At 40.2% G+C, this 20443-nt stretch overlaps 1 protein-coding gene and 11 non-coding genes across 14 annotated transcripts in view; 1 reads left to right on the top strand and 11 right to left on the bottom strand.

The window, feature by feature from the left end:
• Positions 1–214: 214 nt before the first annotated feature.
• LOC141902989 (5S ribosomal RNA) lies at positions 215–334 on the bottom strand. Its single transcript, XR_012619028.1, has one exon. It is a non-coding gene; the product is annotated as a 5S ribosomal RNA (ribosomal RNA).
• A 512-nt stretch (positions 335–846) lies between these two features.
• LOC141902963 (5S ribosomal RNA) lies at positions 847–965 on the bottom strand. The gene has a single exon (XR_012619004.1). It is a non-coding gene; the product is annotated as a 5S ribosomal RNA (ribosomal RNA).
• Positions 966–1472: 507 nt separating this feature from the next.
• On the bottom strand, positions 1473–1591 carry LOC141902964 (5S ribosomal RNA). The gene has a single exon (XR_012619005.1). It is a non-coding gene; the product is annotated as a 5S ribosomal RNA (ribosomal RNA).
• Positions 1592–2099: 508 nt separating this feature from the next.
• On the bottom strand, positions 2100–2218 carry LOC141902965 (5S ribosomal RNA). The gene has a single exon (XR_012619006.1). It is a non-coding gene; the product is annotated as a 5S ribosomal RNA (ribosomal RNA).
• Positions 2219–2726: 508 nt separating this feature from the next.
• Positions 2727–2845, bottom strand: LOC141902975 (5S ribosomal RNA). Its single transcript, XR_012619015.1, has one exon. It is a non-coding gene; the product is annotated as a 5S ribosomal RNA (ribosomal RNA).
• Positions 2846–3353: 508 nt separating this feature from the next.
• LOC141902977 (5S ribosomal RNA) lies at positions 3354–3472 on the bottom strand. Its single transcript, XR_012619017.1, has one exon. It is a non-coding gene; the product is annotated as a 5S ribosomal RNA (ribosomal RNA).
• Positions 3473–4316: 844 nt separating this feature from the next.
• Positions 4317–4435, bottom strand: LOC141902966 (5S ribosomal RNA). Its single transcript, XR_012619007.1, has one exon. It is a non-coding gene; the product is annotated as a 5S ribosomal RNA (ribosomal RNA).
• Positions 4436–5445: 1010 nt separating this feature from the next.
• Positions 5446–5565, bottom strand: LOC141902986 (5S ribosomal RNA). The gene has a single exon (XR_012619026.1). It is a non-coding gene; the product is annotated as a 5S ribosomal RNA (ribosomal RNA).
• A 512-nt stretch (positions 5566–6077) lies between these two features.
• LOC141902970 (5S ribosomal RNA) lies at positions 6078–6196 on the bottom strand. The gene has a single exon (XR_012619011.1). It is a non-coding gene; the product is annotated as a 5S ribosomal RNA (ribosomal RNA).
• A 508-nt stretch (positions 6197–6704) lies between these two features.
• On the bottom strand, positions 6705–6823 carry LOC141902980 (5S ribosomal RNA). Its single transcript, XR_012619020.1, has one exon. It is a non-coding gene; the product is annotated as a 5S ribosomal RNA (ribosomal RNA).
• A 506-nt stretch (positions 6824–7329) lies between these two features.
• On the bottom strand, positions 7330–7448 carry LOC141902976 (5S ribosomal RNA). Its single transcript, XR_012619016.1, has one exon. It is a non-coding gene; the product is annotated as a 5S ribosomal RNA (ribosomal RNA).
• Positions 7449–20223: 12775 nt separating this feature from the next.
• The window catches only part of LOC141901127 (GPI-anchor transamidase component GPAA1-like), a 53563-nt gene continuing 53343 nt past the window's right edge, over positions 20224–20443 (top strand). For 2 of the 3 annotated variants that reach the window (XM_074788221.1, XM_074788223.1), the window contains exon 1: positions 20224–20310. The gene's annotated coding sequence lies outside the window, so the exon portion shown is untranslated. Of the gene's footprint in view, positions 20397–20443 lie in introns of all 3 variants that reach the window. The other variant, XM_074788222.1, reaches the window with a different exon arrangement.

Below are 20443 nucleotides of genomic sequence, written 5' to 3' on the forward strand. Positions count from 1 at the left end.
AGGAAACTATGAGAACAGCTACTTAGCAACTCAATCTATGACGTCACATTTCTACAAAATAGCCAATCTGCTGAAAGAAAGTAATGATTTGTGAATATTTCCAACGACGAAATTTTGATAGCTACTACATTCAGTTAAAAGCGCAAACAAATAATGAAATAGGTCTTTGCGATGCGCTTTAATTTTCGAAATAAATCGAGGAAAATTCGAAAAAAGTCTACAGCACCCGGTATTCCCAGGCGGTCAGTCATCCAAGTACTATCCGGGCCCGACGTTGCTTAACTTCGGTGATCTAACGAGAACCGGTGCTTCCCAACGTGGTATGGCCGTACACAATTAAACGTAAAAATCTAACCGTTTTGATAATACCTCTTCCATCGGATCGCCAAGATAGCGAGACAATGTATACTTTATTTCTTTGTTTTAACGCAGTTTTATCGCAATCCTGCCGAGGTACGTCGGTGATTGAATACATTAAAAGTTAATTTACTATCGGTCATCAGCCACTCCGACAGAAAATACTCGAAGAATTTTCAATTCGCTCCACCGAAAGATGCCTCAGCAACGCGTGTCGCCTTTCCCTTATGCGAGAGTCGGTCGCTCAATGATTGACGGTAAATGAGGGTGAGGAAACTATGAGAACAGCTACTTAGCAACTCAATCTATGACGTCACATTTCCACAACATAGCCAATCTGCTGAAAGAAAGTAATGATTTGTGAATATTTCCGACGACGAAATTTGGATAGCTACTACATTCAGCTAATTTAAAGCGCAAACAAACAATGAAATAGCTCTTTGCGATGTGCTTTTAATTTTCCAAATAAGTCGAGGAAAATTCAAAAAAAGTCTACAGCACCCGGTATTCCCAGGCGGTCACCCATCCAAGTACTAACCGGGCCCGACGTTGCTTAACTTCGGTGATCGGACGAGAACCGGTGCTTTCAACGTGGTATGGCCGTAGACAACAAAATGTAAAAATCTAACCATTTTGATAATACCTCCTCCATCGGATCGCCAAGATAGCGAGACAATGTATACTTTATTTCTTTGTTTTAACGCAGTTTTATCGCGATCCTGCCGAGGTACGTCGGTGATTGAATAAATTAAAGGTTTATTTACTATCGGTCATCAGCCACTCCAACAGAAACTACTCGGATAATTTTCAATTCGCTCCACCGAAAGATGCCTCAGCAACGCGTGTCGCCTTTCCCTTATGCGAGAGTCTATCGCTCAATGATTGACGGTAAATGAGGTTGAGGAAACTATGAGAACAGCTACTTAGCAACTCAATCTATGACGTCACATTTCTACAAAATAGCCAATCTGCTGAAAGAAAGTAATGATTTGTGAATATTTCCGACGACGAAATTTTGATAGCTACTACATTCAGCTAAAAGCGCAAACAAACAATGAAATAGCTCTTTGCGATGCGCTTTTGATTTTCCAAATAAGTCGAGGAAAATGTAAAAAAGTCTACAGCACCCGGTATTCCCAGGCGGTCACCCATCCAAGTACTAACCGGGCCCGACGTTGCTTAACTTCGGTGATCGGACGAGAACCGGTGCTTTCAACGTGGTATGGCCGTAGACAACAAAACGTAAAAATCTAACCGTTTTGATAATACCTCCTTCATCGGATCGCCAAGATAGCGAGACAATGTATACTTTATTTCTTTGTTTTAACGCTGTTTTATCGCGATCCTGCCGAGGTACGTCGGTGATTTAATAAATTAAAGGTTTATTTACTATCGGTCATCAGCCACTCCGACAGAAACTACTCGGATAATTTTCAATTCGCTCCACCGAAAGATGCCTCAGCAACGCGTGTCGCCTTTCCCTTATGCGAGAGTCTGTCGCTCAATGATTGACGGTAAATGAGGGCGAGGAAACTATGAGAACAGCTACTTCGCAACTCAATCTATGACGTCACATTTCCACAACATAGCCAATCTGCTGAAAGAAAGTAATGATTTGTGAATATTTCCGACGACGAAATTTTGATAGCTACTACATTCAGTTAAAAGCTCAAACAAATAATGAAATAGCTCTTTGCGATGCGCTTTAATTTTCGAAATAAATCGAGAAGAATTCGAAAAAAAGTCTACAGCACCCGGTATTCCCAGGCGGTCACCCATCCAAGTACTAACCGGGCCCGACGTTGCTTAACTTCGGTGATCGGACGAGAACCGGTGCTTTCAACGTGGTATGGCCGTAGACAACAAAACGTAAAAATCTAACCGTTTTGATAATACCTCCTCCATCGGATCGCCAAAATAGCGAGACAATGTATACTTTATTTCTTTGTTTTAACGCAGTTTTATCCCGATCCTGCCGAGGTACGTCGGTGATTGAATAAATTAAAAGTTTATTTACTATCGGTCATCAGCCACTCCGACAGAAAATACCGGGATAATTTTCAATTCGCTCCACCGAACGATGCCTTAGCAACGCGTGTCGCCTTTCCCTTATGCGAGAGTCGGTCGCTCAATGATTGACGGTAAATGAGGTTGAGGAAACTATGAGAACAGCTACTTAGCAACTCAATCTATGACGTCACATTTCCACAGAAAAGCCAATCTGCTGAAAGAAAGTAATGATTTGTGAATATTTCCGACGACGAAATTTTGATAGCTACTTCATTCAGCTAAAAGCGCAAACAAACAATGAAATAGCTCTTTGCGATGCGCTTTTAATTTTCCAAATAAGTCGAGGAAAATGTGAAAAAAGTCTACAGCACCCGGTATTCCCAGGCGGTCACCCATCCAAGTACTAACCGGGCCCGACGTTGCTTAACTTCGGTAATCGGACGAGAACCGGTGATTTCAACGTGGTATGGCTGTAGACAACAAAACGTAAAAATCTAACCGTTTTGATAATACCTCCTCCATCGGATCGCCAAAATAGCGAGACAATGTATACTTTATTTCTTTGTTTTAACGCAGTTTTATCCCGATCCTGCCGAGGTACGTCGGTGATTGAAAAAATTAAAAGTTTATTTACTATCGGTCATCAGCCACTCCGACAGAAAATACCGGGATAATTTTCAATTCGCTCCACCGAACGATGCCTCAGCAACGCGTGTCGCCTTTCCCTTATGCGAGAGTCGGTCGCTCAATGATTGACGGTAAATGAGGTTGAGGAAACTATGAGAACAGCTACTTAGCAACTCAATCTATGACGTCACATTTCCACAAAATAGCCAATCTGCTGAAAGAAAGTAATGATTTGTGAATATTTCCAACGACGAAATTTTGATAGCTACTACATTCAGTTAAAAGCGCAAACAAATAATGAAATAGCTCTTTGCGATGCGCTTTAATTTTCGAAATAAATCGAGGAAAATTCGAAAAAAAGTCTACAGCATCCGGTATTCCCAGGCGGTCACCCATCCAAGTACTGACCGGGCCCGACGTTGCTTAACTTCGGTGATCGGACGAGAACCGGTGCTTTCAACGTGGTATGGCCGTAGACAACAAAACGTAAAAATCTAACCGTTTTGATAATACCTCCTCCATCGGATCGCCAAGATAGCGAGACAATGTACTTTAAATCTTTGTTTTAACGCAGTTTTATCGCGATCCTGCCGAGGTACGTCATCTTCACCCGTCAAGGGATTCGAACCCACTACGCTAAAGCTGTTCCCCGAACCCCTTGACCTCACGAGTCGTTGGAGTCGTTACTAGCCGACCAGAATCCGGTCGTACCAATCACAGCGCTTGTAACTAACGACTTTAGGCCTCTATTGGTTTTCCCGTTAAATAGACCAATCAGCGAACGTTTTACTGAACAAGGAATTATTTCGCAAATCGATACATGACGTCATGCGCGATAGCGCCAGTAATGAAATCACGCTTCGTGAGGCCAGGGGGCTGGTGGGAAGCGAGTTCGGGAGTGATACCTGACCCCTGGCAAGCGAAGATGAGGTACGTTGGTGATTGAATAAATTAAAAGTTTATTTACTATCGGTCATCAGCCACTCCGACAGAAAATACCGGGATAAGTTTCAATTCGCTCCACCCAACGATGCCTCAGCAACGCGTGTCGCCTTTCCCTTATGCGAGAGTCGGTCGCTCAATGATTGACGGTAATGAGGTTGAGGAAACTATGAGAACAGCTACTTAGCAACTCAATCTATGACGTCACATTTCCACAAAATAGCCAATCTGCTGTAAGAAAGTAATGATTTGTGAATATTTCCGACGACGAAATTTGGATAGCTACTACATTCAGCTAATTTAAAGCGCAAACAAACAATGAAATAGCTCTTTGCGATGCGCTTTTAATTTTCCAAATAAGTCGAGGAAAATGTGAAAAAAGTCTACAGCACCCGGTATTCCCAGGCGGTCACCCATCTAAGTACTAACCGGGCCCGACGTTGCTTAACTTCGGTGATCGGACGAGAACCGGTGCTTTCAACGTGGTATGGCCGTAGACAACAAAACGTAAAAATCTAACCGTTTTGATAATACCTCCTCCATCGGAACGCCAAGATAGCGAGACAATGTACTTTAAATCTTTGTTTTAACGCAGTTTTATCGTGATCCAGCCGAGGTACGTCGGTGATTGAATAAATTAAAAGTTTATTTACTATCGGTCATCTACGGAAGCCCCTAGGTGACATACGAGAAAATTTTTCACAATTTCGACTTATTAAGTCGAATTTCGACATAACAAGTCGAATTTCGTGTTAATTAAGTCGAATTTCGAGTTAATTAAGTCGAATTTCGAGTTTTATTTTCATGTCGAATTTCGACTTATTAAGTCGAAATTCGACTTGATTAACACGAAATTCGACTTATTATGTCGAAATTCGACTTATTATGTCGAAATTCGACTTATTAAGTCGAATTCCGACATAACAAGTCGAATTTCGTGTTAATTAAGTCGAATTTCGAGTTTTATTTTCATGTCGAATTTCGACTTATTAAGTCGAAATTCGACTTAATTAACACGAAATTCGACTTATTAAGTCGAAATTCGACTTAATAACACGAAATTCGACTTATTATGTCGAATTCCGACTTATTATGTCGAAATTCGACTTAATAAGTCGAAATTATGAAAAAAATTATCTCATATGTCACCTAGGGGCTTCCGTAGTCATCAGCCACTCCGACAGAAAATACCGGGATAATTTTCAATTCGCTCCACCCAACGATGCCTCAGCAACGCGTTTCGCCTTTCCCTTATGCGAGAGTCGGTCGCTCAATGATTGACGGTAATGAGGTTGAGGAAACTATGAGAAAAGCTACTTAGCAACTCAATCTATGACGTCACATTTCTACAAAATAGCCAATCTGCTGGAAGAAAGTAATGATTTGTGAATATTTCCAACGACGAAATTTTGATAGCTACTACATTCAGTTAAAAGCGCAAACAAATAATGAAATAGGTCTTTGCGATGCGCTTTAATTTTCGAAATAAATCGAGGAAAATTCGAAAAAAGTCTACAGCACCCGGTATTCCCAGGCGGTCAGTCATCCAAGTACTATCCGGGCCCGACGTTGCTTAACTTCGGTGATCGAACGAGAACCGGTGCTTCCCAACGTGGTATGGCCGTACACAATTAAACGTAAAAATCTAACCGTTTTGATAATACCTCTTCCATCGGATCGCCAAGATAGCGAGACAATGTATACTTTATTTCTTTGTTTTAATGCAGTTTTATCGCAATCCTGCCGTGGTACGTCGGTGATTGAATACATTAAAAGTTTATTTACTATCGGTCATCAGCCACTCCGACAGAAAATACTCGAAGAATTTTCAATTCGCTCCACCGAAAGATGCCTCAGCAACGCGTGTCGCCTTTCCCTTATGCGAGAGTCGGTCGCTCAATGATTGACGGTAAATGAGGGTGAGGAAACTATGAGAACAGCTACTTAGCAACTCAATATATGACGTCACATTTCCACAAAATAGGCAATCTGCTGAAAGAAAGTAATGATTTGTGAATATTTCCGACGACGAAATTTTGATAGCTACTACATTCAGCTAATTTAAAGCGCAAACAAACAATGAAATAGCTCTTTGCGATGCGCTTTTAATTTTCCAAATAAGTCGAGGAAAATTCGAAAAAAGTCTACAGCACCCGGTATTCCCAGGCGGTCACCCATCCAAGTACTAACCGGGCCCGACGTTGCTTAACGTCGGTGATCGGACGAGAACCGGTGCTTTCAACGTGGTATGGCCGTAGACAACAAAACGTAAAAATCTAACCGTTTTGATAATACCTCCTCCATCGGATCGCCAAGATAGCGAGACAATGTATACTTTATTTCGTTGTTTTAACGCAGTTTTATCGCGATCCTGCCGAGGTACGTCGGTGATTGAATAAATTAAAGGTTTATTTACTATCGGTCATCAGCCACTCCGAGAGAAAATACTCGGAGAATTTTCAATTCGCTCCACCGAAAGATGCCTCAGCAACGCGTGTCGCCTTTCCCTTATGCGAGAGTCGGTCGCTCAATGATTGACGGTAAATGAAGGTGAGGAAACTATGAGAACAGCTACTTAGCAACTCAATCTATGACGTCACATTTCCAAAAAATAGGCAATCTGCTGAAAGAAAGTAATGATTTGTGAATATTTCCGACGACGAAATTTTGATAGCTACTACATTCAGTTAAAAGCGCAAACAAATAATGAAATAGCTCTTTGCGATGCGCTTTAATTTTCGAAATAAATCGAGGAAAATTCGAAAAAAAGTCTACAGCACCCGGTATTCCCAAGCGATCACCCATCCAAGCACTAACCGGGCCCGACGTCGCTTAACTTCGGTGATCGGACGAGAACCGGTGCTTTCAACGTGGTATGGCCGTAGACAATTAAACGTAAAAATCTAACCGTTTTGATAATACCTCCTCCATCGGATCGCCAAGATAGCGAGACAATGTACTTTAAATCTTTGTTTTAACGCAGTTTTATTGCGATCCTGCCGAGGTCCGTCGGTGAATAAATAAATAAAAAGGTTTATTTACTATCGGTCATCAGCCACTCCGAGAGAAAATACTCGGAGTATTTTCAATTCGCTCCATTGAAAGATGCCTCAGGAACGCGTGTCGCCTTTCCCTTATGCGAGAGTCGGTCGCTCATTGATTGACGGTAAATGAGGTTGAGGAAACTATGAGAACAGCTACTTAGCAACTCAATCTATGACGTCACATTTCCACAAAATAGCCAATATGATGATAGATAGTATTGATTTGTGAATATTTCCGACGACGAAATTTTGATAGCTACTACATTCAGCTAAAAGCGCAAACAAATAATGAAATAGCTCTTTACGATGCGCTTTAATTTTCGAAATAAATCGAGGAAAATTCGAAAAAAGTCTACAGTACCCGGTATTCCCAGGCGGTCACCCATCCAAGTACTAACCAGGCCCGACGTTGCTTAACTTCGGTGATCGGACGAGAACCGGTGCTTTCAACGTGATATAGCCGTAGACAATTAACTTACTACTACTTACTTAAGCTACTTAGCAACTCAATCTATGACGTCATATTTCCACAAAATAGCCAATCTGCTGAAAGAAAGTAATGATTTTTGAATATTTCCGACGACGAAATTTTGATAGCTACTGCATTTAGCTGAAAGTGCAAACAAACAATGATTAGCTCTTTGCGATGCGCTTTAAACGATTGTCTGGACCGGGTCCTCGTATGCAAAACGACATCACAGCGATATTGATGCGTTTTCGTCTACACAGTACAGCTATAACATCAGACATTGAGAAAGCGTTCTTACAAATTTTGTTGCCAGAAGCAGATAGGGATTTTACGCGTTTTCTGTGGCTCAAAGATTCTAATGATCCTACAAGCGAGTTAATTACATATTGATTCAGAGTAGTTTTGTTCGGAGCCAGCAGTTCGCCATTTATTTCAAATGCAAGTATCTATAAACACTTGATGCTACACTCGTCACGGGTAGCTGATATAATCATGAAGAATATTTACGTGGATAACATTATAGTTTCGGTCTGAGATCGATATATGGCTGAAGAGTTTTGCTTCAAGTCTCGTTCGGTGTAATGAGTGATGGAGGATTTAACCTACGGTGCTGTAACAGTAATGATGGGCATATTAAAGAACTTGCGTCAAATGACGGAGTGGCAGAATCCGTTACAGAAACGAATGTGTTAGGTCTACATTGGAACACTGAAACGGAATATCTGGCATTAAAACCAGTTCAAACCGCGGAATTAGATAATGGCGTTACCAAGCGTATTGTATTACGGCAAGCGTCGAAGATATTCGATCCGTTGGGTTTCACGACCCCGGTAATAATCAAGGCGAAATGTGATAGCTGACTCCTCTTTAAACTGTATCAGTTATTTGGTTCTGTCTTGGGGGCAACGACTGACGATGGGAAAACTCACCGACTGAGACCACTGGGATAAATAAAGAGAAAATATATTTACGAATGAAAACTAGAGAATGACACTCAATTAAATCACATAACAGATTGTTGGAACATACATTATTGATAAATTATTACCATTCCGATAATTTGATTACTATTCATTACTAAGATCTAAATCAGAGTTTAACATAGATGTAGTGGACATATCAATCAATTAAATTATAAAATACACAGATTAATCACAATTTCCCGCAAAAATTACCTTACTTCCGGAAGGGAATTGAATCAAACCCCCAGCCATTTTGACCGAGGACAACTCAAAAACACATCGTTATAAATAACAACGACAAGGTAATTTTACCACAGATCCAGCCCAAGAAGTGTGTCTCTTTTAGACTAAAGATTAAATATGGTTAACTCGCCACTCACCACGCGATAAATAAAGAGAAAATATATTTAGATAATGAATATAATAAATATATTGTTGATTCAGCAGATCATCGTCCGATTAGGCCGAATGAAAACTAGAGAATGACACTGATTTAAATCACAGCTGTCAAACTCATAATTTGCTACTCGCAGAGATGGCGCCACGAGCTGGACGATAGTTGGCAGCTGAACCGACGAATTTATTAAAACCAACTACAAGCAACTACTTTTGTGCCTACCACAGAAACTCTTCATTCAGAAGCTTTGTAAGTTAGATCTAGACTGGGACAATGTTTTGGCCCCGGACTTATGTTGCGAATGGAGTTTCATCGCGCGTGATATACAGGAGATTTCTGGTTTATCCGTACCGCGTCAATACTTTTCGCATGTTGCTGCTCGTCTCAGTCGTCACGTGGTGGCATAATTATGAATTCCTGATCTGAACGTTCGCTTATGGAGTGACAGTAAAGTGGTACTAGCCTGGTTGAATTCAGCGAAATCGCTACCGAGATTTGTAGCCAATCGCGTTGCTGAAATTCGGAAAATAACGAATATCGCTAATTGGAATTACTGTTGTTCGGGTTAGAGGTACAACAGCGTTTAAATTGATGAACAGTAAAGACTGGTTAAACGGTCCTGTTGGATTAGCGAGAACGAACTACACCCGGTGAATTCAAAAATGAAGTGAACAACGAAACGTGTTTAGTCAACACTTCTACAGCAGAACAACATGAAGTTGAATCTCGTCTACCGGACATTATCGATTCGATATATAGACCTGATTCTCCAGCATTACGTCATAATGCTCGGGATTCCATGAGAAGAGATCACTTCCGGAGTCACTGAGGTCCAACTTCCTTGTGGGTGATGGATGTAATTTGAGAGTGCTCTCATCAAATTTATTTCGGTTCGTTATCGGTGGTCATCTACTGTTGTAAGGTGAAACATATTATTTTTTTTATATCTGTTTACTTTTTCTTTACCTACTGTTGTAAGGTATTTTGAATTTGTATGTTTTTGCCATGGCGGCTTACAATAAATTAGTTGCTTGACATTGGGTCTGACATTACGGTAGCCAATGAGGATGAGTCAGCTTGTTCTGCTGGTCTCGTGGCTGACGAAATGTCGGTTCAACAGGCTAGTGATGAAGGACGGAGTCAGTCTTTCCTCCTTCTGTCTGACTATTATGGGTCTTCGAATAAGGACACTCAGGCTGTAAGTGTTGATAAAAAAGATAAGGACAAAGCTGCTAAATTGAAAGCAATTCCTAATACTTCTCGTCGAGTTTTTACGTCAAAAAGCTCATGTTCAGCTCAGCCAGAGACTTTATCTGAAAGTCATGTCGATCCTGTTTTGACAGAGTTTTTAAAGATGAGGAAAAGACTTGAAGCTTTAGAGTCTCAATATTTGCAAAATGATAATGATCGATTTGATGTGGATCAACAGAATCAGTGATATGGGTGACGAGCTCAATACGTCTGACCAATTTACGGCTATTTTACCCAAAATATAGACCGTAATAATAACGTTCAGTTACATGAGGACAATGACTTCATGACCTGTATCAGGTCAGAGATTGAGGTTCTTAAAAATGTCGGACCCCCGATAAAAAATCAACAGTTAGCACAAGCCGTTGATAAACTGATGACAGGGTTTAGTGGAGAAAATTCTGATATTAAGAAGGATTTGTTTGAAAAATTGGAGAAATCCGTTAGGCAGTATGCTTGCCCTGAAAATATCCCGAGTTTGGCCGTCACTTAAGTAAATCAGCCAATTTGGTCTAAGTTAAATAAAGAGTCGGCTGCTTTCGATTTAAAATGCCAGAAGATTCAGAATTATAACCTAAGAGGTATAACTGCTATCACACAAGCAATGTATCTTTTATCGGGTCCAGACCCTTTAGACAAAAAGACCTTAGGTATGACGTTATATCACTCCTTGAGTCTCTTTGCGCAAAGCAACTATGAAAAGAATTTAAGACGTCGGGAACTATTGAAGCGTGGATTTAACGATGTTTATGCGCCAATCTTGCTCCCCTCTAATTCTATTGGGAAAGACATTTCGGGGATCATCTTGATGACAAATTGCGAGACATAGAGAGGTCAAGTCGTATGGTTACGAAGATTGTAGATCGAGGTTGTGGGAACTATCGATCTACAGGTTATGGAAAGAGGAGATTCCAGCCTTATAGAAGGCATGCTTCTTTCAATCTCCCTAAATAGGAAAAGAGGTCAACATCAGAGAAAATAGTAAGTTCTCAGTTATCTTCTGTTGCTGGCCGAATTAAACATTTTTGGGAGACTTTAACCTCTGACAAATCAATTTTGAATTTGGTTTTGGGTTAAGACATTGAATGGGATTCGATGCCTCCTTTTCAGTTTTTTCCACCGCGTTCAATTAGATTTAATGAGGTTGAAACTTCTGCTATTGACTCGCTATTATCAGATTTTTTGAGTCATGGAATTATTGAATTGGCTTCACCTGATAGGGGTCAATGTTTATCTAATATTTTCGTCGTTCCGAAAAAAAGATGGATCATTCAGACTTATTTTGAATTTGACTTTTTTAAACAAACATGTCAAGTATTATCATTTTAAAATGAACTCTTTGAAATCAGTTCTTAGTGTTATGACTCCAGGTTGTTTCATGGCCTCTCTTGATTTGAAAGATGCCTATTATTCTGTCAATATCGCTTGTAGTGATCGAAAATATCTTCGATTCATTTGGAAGGGTCAACTTTTTCAGTATACCTGCCTTCCAAACAGAATTTCATCGGCTCCAAGAATTTTCACCAAGCTTCTGAAGCCTGTTTTACTCCCCTTCGAGAATTGGGGTATATTTCTGCAGATCTACACATTTTGTTAATACGTCTTCTGGAGTAACGAATAGACCGATAAATAAACTTCATCCATTGGAGATTGACTTTTACAGTATTCATAATGTGTGTGGTGGGAGGCCCCCTGTCGGAAAATCTGAAAATCGCGAGGTCAATACGCCATTACGTTCTAGAACTTTAAGGAAAGCTGCGGTGATTGCTAATGAGAAAATTAAAGATATGATATGATTTATCGCCTTTTATGTGTTTTTGTGTTGATCTTTGGGCCCCAGGAGTGTCCTGAATTGTGGTTGGCTTATGTGCATGTGATATTAACTCGACATTTGGCCTTTATTTCTGTAAGCCTCCTCATGCCTGACCAGGCATTATATTGTGTATGTTGAGTCGTAAAATAGTTGAGTTCAGTGTTGTACATGAAATCATAGGGGTTAGTTTGTTCGTATCTATATTCCTGCAGAATGCAGGAAAGATGGGAGGATATTGGGAAAAGCTAGTTGGCATCGTTAAGACTTGTCTGATGAAGGTTTTAGGTCGCGCACGCGTATCCAGCACTGAATTGATAACAATCAACAGTGTTTTTTTACAGAGATCGAAGCAGTCGTCAACGATCGACCTCTTACATACATGTCGTCAAATTTTGATGACCCCGAACAACCCCTGCATATTTAATTTACGGTCGACGTATTGCAAACCTACCTCATGTTGAACTCGAATCAGATGACTGATATAGCAAACCAATATATTCATTTTTACAAAATGTACTTTCTTGATTTGGCAGTTTCATTTTTGGAATAACTATGTCATGGTAACATAGATTTGATCTCCATAAATATAGCTTTTCAAATATCAGATTTACATTTTTGAAAAATAACATTTTAAAAATCATTTTATATCTAAGATTATTTTCATGTTTCTCTTTTTACCATTTATGACTGCCAAGCCTAGTTACTCTGGTCTGAGAAGCTTTGTTCTCATAGTATCTTAAAGTCAACAAACCGCTACATTTGCCTAGATACTTAATGGTGACACTAATTACAAAGTTTGTTTTCTTGGCAATCTGGCATCTATCCGTTGTCAGAGCCCAAGTACCAGGATCCCCTCTCCAATCAGATGAATCTTTGCTAGATTGGGTTTGTAGGTGGATCCTGAGTCACCAAGGTCCAGCTCAGGCCTAGCTGGGTTATTCCAGGGAAGTGTGATGATCATCACACTTCCCTGGTTATTCTGACTTTGGGTTTCATCGAATAAACCTAATCTGCAATTAAAGATTTATACTCGTATTTTCATTGGATTTTCAGGATCACAAAACATGATTATAACCGCGGTGGTTTATCCCAAAAACTTCCGCATTAAACTTATCTGATCCAGACTTTCTGACGAGTGCAAGTTTGAGGCCTCGCGCATGAAGCACATGAGTGTTGTTTTCCAACAAGAGAAGATGGGCAAGATGGCGCAAGGAATACCTTACGTCACTGCGTGAACGCTTCACAAGTTCCGTTGCTCATTATGGCATCAAGGTTAAAAAGGGGAATTTTGTACATATTTGTGATGATTCTCCCCGGGTAAAGTGGAAGATGGGAATTATCATCGATATTAAAGTATGGGAGAATCCTGATATTTTAAGCTTCTCTACGCACCGCCAACGGAATCACAAACAGGCCGCTAGCTAAATTAGTGCCGTTAGAAATTACCTATTCGAATCCGGAGGAACTACAACCGGCTAAAATAGTCAATCATGTGACTCGTCGCGCTCGGACACTCGGCCCAGGAGACAAGCTGCCGATACCGCTCGGTAACGTATACTACGAATCTACGCACTGTTTGTGTCCCGGAGGGCAATAGCGATAGTGAGTACTGTATAATTTTCCGAGTTGTCGCCGTTGTGATAGATAAAAAGTCGCAAAATTTCGATCGGAAACCTATCGAAATCTTGTTTTATATTACGTTTGTCGTGGAATTATCGAATTGAAAACTAAAATGGTAAATTATTGGTGCAGACTCCTAAACGATCTAAATCCAAGTAAAATAAGTAAAATAATGTGTGAAATAATAACTCATCTACACGGTCAGAACCAAAACCACTGTAAGTGGATTCATTAAACGCAAGTTACACATTTCCTCTTTTTTCTGGCGTTCGCCAAATGTTCTGAAATACAAGGCTTTGGTAAATACCACTGATGGTGATTTAAAACATCACCTTATACGATTCTTGTCTAAGTGTGATATATATATTGATTAAAATTTGAAGCATAGTGCGATTGTTATATCCTCACTGATAATATGGAAAATATCTGATAGAACTCCCGCATATAAGTAGAAGATTCCTGCTGACGTTTCGTTCAAATAACCATACGCTGCCTGTGGAAGTAGATCGGTATACATATGAGAATTTTGATAATAAATGTGGTATAGCAGATATAGGTGATGAATTCCATGTTTCACTCGAATGCAATTCATAACGAAAAGAACGCAAGTTACACATACCCTCTTTTTTCTGGCGTTCGCCAAATGTTCTGAAATACAAGGCTTTGGCCAAATGCCACTGATGGTGATTTAAAACATCACCATATACGATTCTTGTCCAAGTGTGATATATAAATTGATTAGAATTTGAAACATAGCGCGATTGTTATATCCTCACTGATAATATGGAAAATATTTTGTATGAACCTCCATTGATGTCCTTTAACGTCCAAGTCATTTAAATCTGGCTAGGCTACTTGGTTACATATGTACATATCATTGATTCAAATTTTGCTTTGTAAGTAGAAACTGTTGATGTTATTTGTTTGATTTTGCTAGACTAATCATTGTAAATATATATTAATTGAATCTTTTACAGCCTATTTATTGTAAATGAAAAACACATAATTATTGATTCCTTTGAATTCTATTTATATCTATTCATTTCTTATTGTGTCTTTTGATATTTTGTTATATATACATGTATATTGTATGAACTTCGATCCTTATACTTTCATAAAAGTTTTATCTTATCTAATCTAATCTTGGTTATACTAACTAACATCAACCCTGTTTTAGTGTAGGCCAGTGTACGCGTGTGCCCGCGTAATAGAAGTGTACTACACTGATACATAGGCCTACCCGTGCGCACGGCCCGGTACTACTCGTCAGAAGGAAAACCGACATATCAAACCCAGACGTAGCGTTTTCTTGCTCGATCAAGGAAATTTGCCCCGCAGAGATCAATTTTTGAGAAATACTAAATGCATGAAAATTTCAGTTTATTTCCAAACGGCATTTTCCAATTTTCCATAATTGAAAGAATTATGATTTAGATTGCATCTTTTTTCTCAACTCAACTCATCATAGAAAGAGATCTAATTTCCCATTTCAAGCACAAGCGGGGCGGCCAATCGCGTGCGTTCATTCTTTGCTTAACGACTAATCCTCAAAAAGTGTATGAGTTGAAATATGGAGGTGGCAAAAATATTTCAAAATTTTTTCATCATGTTCAAAGATCCCCCCCCCCCCGGTTTGCTGATAAGTACACTTGATACACGAATAAAAATGCGAAATATGTCACCAGAAATTGATTTAATCATGTAGATGAAAACTCGTAGAAAAGGTTGACCGATATTTGACGCGATTTGTTTGTAGAATGTTGATGATTTATTTTATTTATTTATTTTATTTACACTCGAACCCATTACAGGTACTAGAGGGACATTTTCAGATGTATAACACGGTATAAAAGTTACAAATTCAATAACACAATACACTTGTTAAAATGAAAAAACAGAAAATAACATAGTAACTAATTAGAACTATCCATGCATAGAGAAAGCGAGTGTGCACACGCGTGGATTGTGTTTACTACCAGAATGTCGAGCGTGCGCACTGCGAACAAGATGGTGGAAACTCTCTTGTGAAAAAATCGCCTAATTTTAGCCTATATCGGCTGCACCATACAGCGATTGCTCGCCGAATTGCTATGTGAGTGAGTAATGATACTTTGTAACGCCACGAACGTACGTCGTGGCACCACTAATCGATAACAAACACACATGTATAGTACACCTCTGCATCATGCATCGAGGATAACGCATGTAAACAAATATACCGTACATCGTTGAATGACCTTCTTTGCATCATTCATAGTCACTATGTCGTCGCGTAAACATGTCGGCTTATTCTTAGCGGGCGAATCAGACGTATCAGACGAATCAGATGATGAATATCCAGTCGAAATGCAGCAGCTTTCTTCAGAATACTCTAGTTCTGATGCTGAATCAACCGACGGAGTTCCAGACATATCAGATGATGAATACCCAGTCGAAATGCTGCAGTCTTCTTCAGAATACTCTAGTGCTGATGCTGAATCAAGCGACGAAGTTCAAGATCCACCGGGCAGACAAGGGCGTGGCCGCCCTAGAGGCGTAGGCAGAGCTAGAAACGTGAATACCGATTCTCAGGAAAATAATTGGATACAAGTTACAGGTAGTGATCCAGGGCCAACATTGAAGCTGTTTAAACCCCCAAGCCCGAGTGGCCCCGCAAATCTCGATGCAATTGTCGATGTTGATGACCCACTTGAATATTTTCGTCTGTTTTTTACGGACGAAATTGTACAGGATATAGTTACCGAGATAAATCGATACGCTAACGAGAAGATAGCTGCCGGAAATCTGAAAAATCATTCCAGACTCAAAAAATGGCGTGACATCAACTTAGATGAATTCCTTAGGTTCATAGGAATCTTGCTTCAAATGGGTGTAGTGCGTTTGCCGACCGTACAGATGTACTGGAGCGTAAAATGGCAACATTCGGTGAGATTTTTCCGCGATTCGATGCAGCGAGATCGTTTTCTCATTCTCTATCACACAATGCTACATGTGTGTCATTCGGATCCGAAACGAAATCGCGAACGAGGACACAAGATTACCCCGCTATTGCGTAAAATCGTCGAAAAATATCAACGTCATTACGTGCCGTATCAAGAAGTTTCAATGGACGAATCGATGATCGGTTACAAGGGTAGAGTCGCATTTAAGCAACACTGCCCTAAAAAACCCACGAAATGGGGATTACTTGCTAGAACACTGGCTTGTCCGCACACAGGCTATCTGCTGAATATTAATTTATACTGCGGCCGAGATGATAACTTGAAAGTCGAACCGGGGCTATCTAGAACCGCGCAAATAGTCATGGATATCGTGAGACCGTTTTTTCATCGCGGACACCACATCTACTGCGATCGGCTGTATAGTAGTGTCGAATTGGCTGAAAAATTGTATGAAAACGGATGCCACTATACTGGTACAATTTTGTTGAATAGAAGGGGGCTTCCTCGAGCTCTAAAAAATTCGCGACATTTGCAACGAGGAGACACCGTTGCTTGCCGCAAGGGAGATGTTTTGGTACTCAACTGGCATGATAAGCGTGTAGTTTCGGTAATTTCCACTTACAGTAAGGGGGATGAACGCGTCGAAGTAAATGTGCGCGGTCGCGAGGAACCTGTTCAGAAACCGAGTGTTATAGTAGACTATAACAAACACATGTCAGGCGTTGATCTGCATGACCAGTATAATAAATATTATGACAGTTCGCGTAAATCCATAAAATGGTGGAAAAAGGTGTTTTTCTGGCTTTTGGAGTCCGTTGTTACCAACGCGTACATTCTGTGGAAGCTAAACAATGGCCAAGACCACAAAAATCAATCGATATTGAAATTTCGGGAAGATCTCGTTGGAAAGCTCGTTCCGCGCCAAGATGCGACAGAAACACGGACTAGAGGCCGTCCCTCCCATGGACCACCTCTTGAAAGGTTGAACGGCAAATTCCATCGGCTTATGTGTGAGGCTAGAGCGTCTAAATCTTGTAGAGTATGCTCAGACTTCTCAGTAGGCATTCGCAAACAGACAAAATTTTACTGTGGTACGTGCGCTGATAAACCAGGCCTGCACCACCATGACTGTTTCAACAAGTACCATACTGAAAAGAACTATAAAAACTGTTCCTATTGATTACTTACAACGTACATGTACAACAACTTTTTTCGGTGGAAATAAATTGACTTTCTTTGGTATTCGTATTACAATATTGGCTTTTGTAACTTCATAAGGATCAGTTTGGTCCCCTAATATCTCAAGGGCCCGCAAAGACTCCCAATATTTCTCATTAGAATGGACTACGTACTTTATTCTAGTTCTTGTGAGTCAAAGCATGGACGTATAAACTAGTTTAACTACTCTAGTTTATACGTCCATGGTCAAAGGAAGTCTCAGAAAGATATATTGACCGGAAAGAAGCAAAAACGGAATAAAGCTGCCAAGAGTTCCTGTATTGGAGAAAGTTGTCATACGATCTAATCTATACTGCGTATGAAGCAAAATCTAGGCCTATAAGACAGAACCATACCGCGACGCATTGTAGGGAAATTAATGCATGTAAGCCTTCCAGGTGAGGCCGAGGAGTATGGATGCTTGAGATTGAGATCGGCCTTCCCACTATCTACAGTATCTTGTTTATAAGTGAGGGTGGCTCACAACTGTAACTCTGCAGGTCACGTACAGTTATTAAGGCCGACTTCAAGTATAAAAGGCCCATCATCTGTCAGACCATGGACTTATAAACTAAAATTTAGATGGGAAATCTAGTTTATACGTCCATGGTCAGACATGGCAGTATCTCTGAACCCATGGAGCAGTCAAGAGCTCCAGCGTTGAAACTGGAATTTCCCTAATATCTCTGTCAGTTAACCGATTTGGACCCTCCTTTTTGTCAGGTATATGTGTAAACATGTAATATAGTCATATCAATGGCTTAAAATTTATTTTAAGCCCTCCTTCATGCATAAATTAGCAATTTACTTAGTGCATACTTCAAATTTTCAAATCTTTGAATGACAAGCTGGGAGGAGTTATTCACCTCACCACAGAGAGCACAGTCACCTGTAGTCATAAACCTATATAAACAAAACAGTTGCAGCTCTCTAGAGCGTGATTTTGGGGGTTAGAAAACTTTTGACCTGAAAGTTGTATCAAACTGAAAATTTATATATCATCTTAACTCCTCATCAGTAACAATGTGTGAAAATTTCATCAAAATCGGACAAAAATTGAATAAATTGAAATTACAGATTTTATGTTCAACTCCATTATTACTGGAGGAATTCTTATCAAAAAACATCTACAAATGATATCAAACATATACGAAAAAAGTTTTTCTTTATGTGTCACTGTGATACTGTGTGATACTGGTGTGAACCAGATGTGTTCCAGTAAACACTTTAAACAAACTACCGCTTGCTAGTCGCTAGTGGGATGTGGCCTGCACTCATCCTCGCTTGCCAGGGGTCCGGTATCACTCCCGAACTCGCTTCCACCAGCCCCTGGCCTCACGAAGCGTGATTTCATTACTGGCGCTGTTGCGCGTGACGTCATATATCGATTTGCGAAATACTTCCTTGTTCGGTAAAACGTTCGCTGATTGGTTGATTTAACGGGAAAACCAACAGAAGTCTACTGACGGATTGTTACAAGCGCTGTGATTGGTTCGACCGGATTCTGGTCGGCTAGTAACGACTCCAACGACTCGTGAGGTCAAGGGGTTTGGGGAACAGCTTTAGCGTAGTGGGTCCGAATCCCTTGACGGGTGAAGATGGCCTGCACTGTAAATCTCAAGTACCAACCGGTGCCGTTTTTGGACCTCCATTTGAGTCGGCCTTTAAGTTCATCGGTCGACCAGGCGCTGATCCAGGGCCATACAGTGACTAGAGTACAGCACAGTGAAAAAAGGGCACCAACTTTGAAAAGGGCCAGTATTAATGCCCAACGAGCGAGTTTGAGTTTGGGTGCCATTCATTGGTATCATGCCACTAAATTTGTCTTCACATTCGCTTGTGCCTTTTTCGATTAAATTTATAGAGCGATAATAATTTCCTTTTTTAGAATAGTGCCCTTTTGAGCAAAAAAATGCCTTAGATTGCCGTTTATGATTTTGGGCAATCTATTTCATTCACATTTTGCTTTAGGCCTAGTACAGAAAGGCAATTATTTTTTTTATGACGCACAAATTGTGTGCCCTTTTATTTACTTTTTTCCGGAAACATAAATTTTTCAAGGGCATTTGAAAACTGCGACTACCGACCGCACGTGCTGCATGTGCGATAGTCTGGATCCGCGCCTGCCGACGAGAAAAACGATATATTATAGGAGAACGAAAACGCAGATGAACGAAACAACATCTGAATAACGATATAACGGAATCCGAAACGAAATATATTAATTGATTCTCTTTACGTACAGCCTATTTATTGTAAATGAAAAACACATAATTATTGCCAGAATAACGATACTATTTATATCTATTCACTTCTTATTGTATGTTTTGATATTTTGTTATATATACATGTAGCCTATATTCTATGAACCTCCTTATACTATCATAGTCAGGAGAATAAAAGTTGAATCTAATCTAATCTAATCTAATCTAAACCAACGTACGACATCCGGAGTGCATCGTCCAGGTTTCGGGAATCTAGACCGGTAACCAGTCTATGAAGAAGATAGACCGGTAACCAGTCTTACAAATAATGACGAACTTTGTTGAAAGGTCGCGTGGAGTCTTAATAATTGACTTCCGGTGTCTGTGAAAAGGGCTGCGTGAAAAGGGCAATGCTAATTCAAAAATTCCCCTCTGGAGGCCGAATCTGTTTGAGGTTTGTCTGAATACCATCTGAGATAATCGAACGGCTTACCTACCTCTACTCTAGAACGGTTGTTTCGAGAACGACGGCTAGTAGAGGTATATCGTGGCTAAATGAATTGAATGAAACGACAACGTCAACGTTC

The sequence above is a fragment of the Tubulanus polymorphus genome, chromosome 3, assembly GCF_964204645.1.
Source record: "Tubulanus polymorphus chromosome 3, tnTubPoly1.2, whole genome shotgun sequence".
Classification (NCBI taxonomy): Eukaryota; Metazoa; Nemertea; class Palaeonemertea; order Tubulaniformes; family Tubulanidae; genus Tubulanus; species Tubulanus polymorphus.